The 6879-nt window shown below is 41.1% G+C and overlaps 1 protein-coding gene across 1 annotated transcript in view; it reads left to right on the top strand.

Moving 5' to 3' along the window:
• Positions 1 to 4268: 4268 nt before the first annotated feature.
• LOC101851836 (nucleolar protein 58) overlaps positions 4269 to 6879 on the top strand; it is a gene marked incomplete at its 3' end in the record, with an annotated part of 9063 nt that continues 6452 nt past the window's right edge. Inside the window, 1 exon segment of the mRNA XM_013088551.2 lies at positions 4269 to 4386.

Raw genomic sequence — 6879 nt, 5'->3', positions numbered from 1 at the left:
ACTGAAAATTTACACTTTTGTGCTTTTATTCAACGCTTTTCAGAAAAATAAACACAAAAATGAGTTATTTATTAGGCAAATAAGGTGTTGAGCTAAAAAAACAAAAATTTGATAAAAATTCACAAACCTGCGGAAAAATACAAGTTTCTTCACTTTGATTATTTTGACGAAAGCCTGATTCGACCACGCTCTCTCACATATGAAGAGGGGCGAAGAATCAAAGACTCCCCTGTCTTCCTAGGACCCGAGTTCTACATTCAAGTATTCAAGTATAAATCGAACATAATATGTTTCCTTCATATGACGGTGTAGCGTCAAAAGGCAACACCACAGACGTCAGATATTTAGTAGTAGTAGATCTGCACGATTCTGTTGTGTAATAAATGGGTGGTTAGCGGGTGCTCTGGTGTAGCAGTTAGCTCCTTCTTTCCTTTCAAACATCTATCATCCTGATCTTTCCTCCTTTTTTGTGTTTGTTACTCTCTTGTAACGTCTCTAGTCTTCGACACTTACTTATAAACCTTATTGTGTTGCAAGTGCCGTGAAATGCTTACCAAAACTAAAACAAACTGGGTCGTGTAATAAGGTTTAGGCTTTTCATCTATGCATGCCAGTGTCTGTGGTTTGGGTACACTTCATTATTTCAGCCGAGTCACTATGGAATTAGGTGCAGGCATACATTTGTAGGGACACAGTTGTACGGCCTGGACTTTGCAAATGACTTGCTGCTTCTGTCGCACACCCTGGAACAGATGCAGGCAAAGACCCTAGTTTTAAGCAGCCTATCAGAGTCTGTTGGATTGAGGGTCCACCCCGGAAAGTCATAAATCCTAAAGATAGATGTACCACGGAAGGAGCAGGTCACAATAGAAGGAAATGCATTTAGAAGACATAAAATCCGTCTGCCATCTTGGGAGTATACAGTCCATGCAGGCTTTAAGCACGGTCATCGGGAGAAAGCTTAAGCGTGCTTAAAGCTGTCCCCCTAGGATTATGCAATTTTGCAGCCGTTTTTTCGCATAATAATTCTGCAACATTTGCATAATTTTGGATTATCCGCGTTTTTTCACGTTTTTTTCCTTATTTTCACAAAACAATTAATTAACGCCTCGCTATGTGACGTAAGGGACGTAATCACAGTAATAAGTCTCATTTAAGTGAAAAGTTGGTTATCTCCCGTGTTAGAAGATCTTGGGTTATGGGTTGTGATTTTCTTCCTTGAGCATGTTCAATTTTTCAATCCATCAAAAGTTGTTGTTCTCAATGTCTGCTGATGTTTCATGTTTGGCAGGTGTCCCTGGTTTTAGTAATGTGCCAGCATCAGAGGTCCAGATGTCCTTTTTTTTTTTTTTTTAAATACATTTTTCTTTCCTCTATAGATCTAGATCTACAGCTGAAAGTTACAGAGATTATTTTTGGGGGGTTTCTAAAAAAAATTTGTTGACTGATGTGTGTATTGTTTTCTTTTCCAAATACACAACAAATTACTTATACTGGTATGTTCTGTTTTCAATTTTTCTGTACATAAAACATGAAAATCATGAAACTTCGTGTTGAAAAAGTGCAAAATATGTCGTGAATGGTGTTACGCTAACTTGCAAAATTTTTTGCATAATTTTGCTTTTCTTGTGCATAATTTGGCCTTCTAAATTTGCATCTTTCTACGGGAACAGTTAAAGCCGAAGCGTGCTTAAGTGCGAAGTAGACATAATCCAGAGATTTTCATGTAGAAAATTCCCCGTGTAATTTCCCTTGATTTGTAAGTAGGCCTATAGCGGTCCTGCAAAAGTGTGCACTGTTATTTAGACACCCGCCATGGTAGTTTTTGTTCGCTTGTTTGTTTTTGTTTTGTGGTCGAATGGGAAATGAATACTTAATTATGACGCACGATACAGCACACTAGGTCTACTGTAACACACCTCCTGTGCGAACCACTGCCCGCTGTGCCACTCATGCCACCGCCTCCATCCCACCTCGCGCGTGATACACAATCAGGATTGATGGATAGCGAGTGTCAAAGGTGAAATCGCAGCCAGCCTCCCTTTCTCATCTCCCCGACTCTCTTTGTAATTTTTTGGGGGTTTTTTTTGTTTTTTGTTGTTTTTTTTTTTGGGGGGGGGTCGTATGTAGCTTTGCCCTAGGCCTAGGCTAGATCCTATGTCCGCGCGCATGGCTGTGTGCATCTCTCTGCCTTCCTCTCCGCCCGTGTGAGTGTGTGTGTCCATCACTTGCGTTCTTTGTGTTTCTCTTGACACACTCCACTGCTGCGGTGTAAACTGTGTTCGAACTTCGATGTGTCATCATGAAAGAATGGACTGTCTTGTGCTTAAAGGCGTGTAATTTATATAGCAAAAATTCGGTAAGAGCCGTTTAGCGTGCTTGAGTCCGAAACGTGTTTAAGGCCGGCGTGCTTAAGGCCGGCCCGGACTGTAGTTGACAGAGGGTAACAGGTGCTGAAATAAAGTTCCGCATCGGAAAGGCACAGGCTGCTTTCATATCTTTGGATAAGATTTGGAGGACCAGAGATATCTCACTTCGAACAAAGCTAAGGATAAATATTTTCATTTCACATGTGAAGTCAGTCTTGTTGTATGGATCTGAGACATAGAAGGCATCTAAGACTTACTTAAAGAGGATCCATGTATTCTTGAACAAGTGTCTAAGAAAGTTACTGAGGATCAGATGGACAGACAAGGTCACCAACGAGGAAGTGTAAAGGAGAATGAGACGTAGCCCAGTCAGAGATGAGGTGGGAAGAAGGCGGTGGCGAGAGAGACGGACAGACAGGAAGAGAAAGAGAGAGAGAGAAAAGGAGATAAAACATGTATTTTACACACCCCCCCCCCCTCCTCGCCATACACCCAATCGTGTAACACACGCACATACAAACCTACACACACACACACACACATACACACACACACACACACACACACGCACACACACACACACACGCACACACACGTAAACATAAACACACGTGCACACACAAACACACACACTCAAGCACTCTCTTTCGCTCTATCTCTCTCTTTCTCTCTCTCTCTCTCTCTCTCTCTCTCTCTCTCTCACACACACACACACACACACACACACACACACACACACACACACACATACAAACACACACTTGTCAGAACCCCCCCCCCCCCACACACACACACACAACCAAATATTATAATGAAAGCATACCTACGTAGAGCCCGCCAGCTATCCAAATTGCAGATCATTTGTTAGGCAGCGTGGTGGAATCAGGCTCTCGTCAATTTTTGGGCATATTGAGTTATTGGTTTCATCTTAAAGCTTGTTCATTTGTCTTGTTTTCAATGAAAAAATTACCCAACCATCTTCAATAGAAGTGGAGATGCTTTGGATTAAAGGAGGTGGGGTCACCTGATTTAAGAGGTAAAATTAGCGAGAAAATGGACGCAAAAGCTTGGTAAATTCCAAAGCTGGAGAGTTCATGGAAACTCTAAATTTATATTTTTGTGCCTTTAATCAACGTTTTCGGGGAAATCCTCAAAGGAATGTGTTTGTAAATGGACACAAAAGGTGTTGAGCCAAAAAACAAAAATTTGATAAAAATTGCTAAACAGGGAGTAAACTGCAGTTGTTTTTTTCGATTTCATTATTTTGACGAGAGCCTGATTCCACCACGCTGCCTCACATTTGGAAGCAGTGCTATCAGTAGTGAAAAGGTTAACGTTCCATTATCATAAATATTTTTTACTACCGGTTGTTAGTAACTTTTGAAGACGCCCTGGCGTCATTTTGTACCCCCGCAGTTGTGATTTTCACATTTTTTAAATACTTCTAGTACGAAGATCTCTTTGAAACTTTCAGTATTTCTCAAAAAATCATTTTGAAAGACTGCTGTTATGCAAAACGTACGCTTCGGATTAACGAGTAAATTTCCTCTTTAGAAAGTGGTAGCACAGAGTTCTCCACATCGTATGGATACGATAGTAAAACATGGCGTACGGATAGTGTTAATAAAAAAAAAAGATTATTTAGACCACAGAAGAACATACTTAGGGAAACCTAAACAAATGGGCAACAGGGAAAGATCAGGGAAACGTAGTTTTTTTTAAGAGCATCCGAGCAAAGGAATGAATGGAGAACCATGATCGCCAATGTCTGTCGCAGATCTGGCACTAGATGATGATGAGACCACAGAGGTCCAGTAAACTATTTCACCAGAACTAATTGGCACCAGTGTGAAACAAGCACCACAAATGAACGCCGTAGAGAAAGGAAGGAAGACTTTGGCACTACTTCCACGGCACTTATATCTACCCTACGTGTGAAACTGCAACGAACCAAGTGCAAGGCGATCCTACGACCGTATCCATCTTCCTGACCCTTTTGTCAATAGAGTCATAGGAGGTAATTTTTCGACAGAGTAGTAGCACTTGTCATCGCCTACTTATGAGGCTCAAATTTTGGTACCGCCTCCCTACATACAATTCCAAGCGGCATATCAATGTGAATCCCCACTACCCACTATTAAAATCTAGATCAAGTTATAGATATCGTTCAGATTGGCAAATACTGCTCTTGAGTCTTGAGCAATAGATTTTGCGGTATGACTCTCTAGATCTAGAGGTCTAGTTATGGGTGGTTCGTAGCGTTAGAGTTACAGGTAGTTGTGCTTTGTGTTTATTAGTTTCTATATTATAAGCACTCTATTGATTTGAGTTTGGTCAAAAACAGTTTCTACTGTAGGCCCATAGCATAGATCTAGTAGAGACGACGATAAATTTATAGAAACCCTCCCGTCTCATAAAGGGTATTCTTTTGTAGCTTTTCATGGTTTTTTTAGGGCCGTGAAGACGATTTTGGCATTGAAAAACGTCGCAAATTGTTAGTTTAGATGTTACGATACTTTATTTCAGGAGGGGGGGGGGAGAGAGACCCCTCTGAACCCCCCCCCCCCCTACCCGACCTACTACACAGCTATAACGTACTCGCACGTCAGGGGGGGGGAACCCCTGAAACCCCCCTAATGTCTATAAAAGCATCATCATCATCATCCAGTGCCAGATCTGCGACAGACATCGGCGATCATGATTTTCCATTCATTCGTTTGCTCGGATGCTCTCAGAAAAACTATGTTGCCCTGATTTTTCCCTGTTACCCATTTGTTTAGGTTCCCTAAGTATGTTGTTCTAGGCCTACCCCTGCCTCGCTTGCCCTCAATTTTGCCAGTGAGAGCTAGATGTTCAAGACCCTTATGCCTATTCAGGTGTCCCAAAAACTGCATTTGTCGTTTCCTGATTGTTTTTAACATTGAGCGTCCCACATGGGCTTCATCAAGCACTACCTCATTTGATTTCTTTTCCTTCCACGATAGTCTTAGCAGTCTCCTAAGAAACCACATTTCTATTGCCTCTATTTTATTTTCACTGTCTTTAGTGATTGTCCAGCATTCACAGCCATATAGAAGGGTTGACCAAACATAGCATTTCAGGACTTTCATTTTGCATGCATTATAAAAAAAATTCCTAAAACTAAACCTTAACTTTAAAAAAAATGACCTTATTTGTATATCCGACGGCACTAAAGTGGTGAAGGAGCTGACTTCCGGTAGTGGGTGTGACGCGAAACGGGAGTGCTTCTATAAAAATACCGAGACGACAAGAGAACAGCGCAGGAAAAGACAAGACGACAGGCCTTGAGAATCACGGTCTATCCTATAACATTCGACACGGGTAAAACTCGGACACGACGGCCTTCACCGTCACACGCAGGAGACGCGGGTTCCATTCCCGTGTAGGGAGATTTTTTCTCGAGGTGTCTTAGTGATTAGTCTTTCTGCTGGGACGTATCCATCTCATCCTGGGGTTGGCCTTGACAGGCAGGATCGAAGCTCGCCTCTGAAATGCTCTAAATTGTTTCAAAAAGAAAACTATACAATAGACTATTATAACAGTTCAGATTTTATATTCAAAAATATTGTACTGATTCACCACAGGGACAGACAATCCTTCTATCTTCTTGGACTCATTCAAGTCTGCAAACGTCTGAGCCGCTTCATCGATTTTAGATGTGAAACCAGCGTTGTTTTTCTTGTTCTTTTATAGACCATCGAGAAAGACAAAATAAAACAAATCAAAATAACGCTTCGACAGAAAATCTTTTCAAATCCCAAATGTTATTCTATACTTTTAAACTAAACAGACCGGCATTTCAAGTTATCAGGGGCGTATCGCACAGTCCCAGGTAGAGGGCCAGGCAAAGATCCCCACAAGGAAGACAAAAATGTATACACTTTAATTACACAATTAATGATACGGAAGTAAGAGTATCACTGATTATCGGTTTATAATTTAAGTCGCTATCGTCTTGTTCCTCCCCGACTTTCCTCATTCCTGGTTTAGTTAGCGGGTGCTCTGGTGCGGTTTGCTCCTTCTTTCCTATCAAACAGCTATCGTCCTATCTCTCCTCCTCCTTTTTTGTGTTTGTTGCTCTCTTGTAACAACCTTAATCTTCGGCACTTAAATGACCTTATTGTATTGCAAGTGCCGTAAAACTCTTACTAAAACTAAAATGTTCCTCGTTCGGACAAAAGATGCAGCTGCAGGAGGTAGATCCGAAGAATTGACCGGTGTCGAATTCAGTAAGATGTATCAAATTGCTCTGTTAAAAATAATTTGGTGGGTACTTAAGATTCTTGCTTTGGTGTGAAATACTTTTAATGAGTAAATATATATATATAAAATATATGGGTGTCCCACAAGGCAAGTGTTGCTTGCTACGCTCTTTCTTTACAGTCCAGCCCAGGGTGTTGCATAAAATAGATGGGAATAAGTGGTGGAGAAGTTTTCTAACTCTAATGCCAGACAGCTGGGGTGTTTTAACTATTAATAATAATAATTA

The sequence above is a fragment of the Aplysia californica genome, unplaced genomic scaffold (assembly GCF_000002075.1).
Source record: "Aplysia californica isolate F4 #8 unplaced genomic scaffold, AplCal3.0 scaffold00760, whole genome shotgun sequence".
Taxonomy (NCBI): domain Eukaryota; kingdom Metazoa; phylum Mollusca; class Gastropoda; order Aplysiida; family Aplysiidae; genus Aplysia; species Aplysia californica.
Note: the sequence above shows the minus strand (reverse complement) of the source record. Positions and strands in the feature narration are given on the sequence as shown.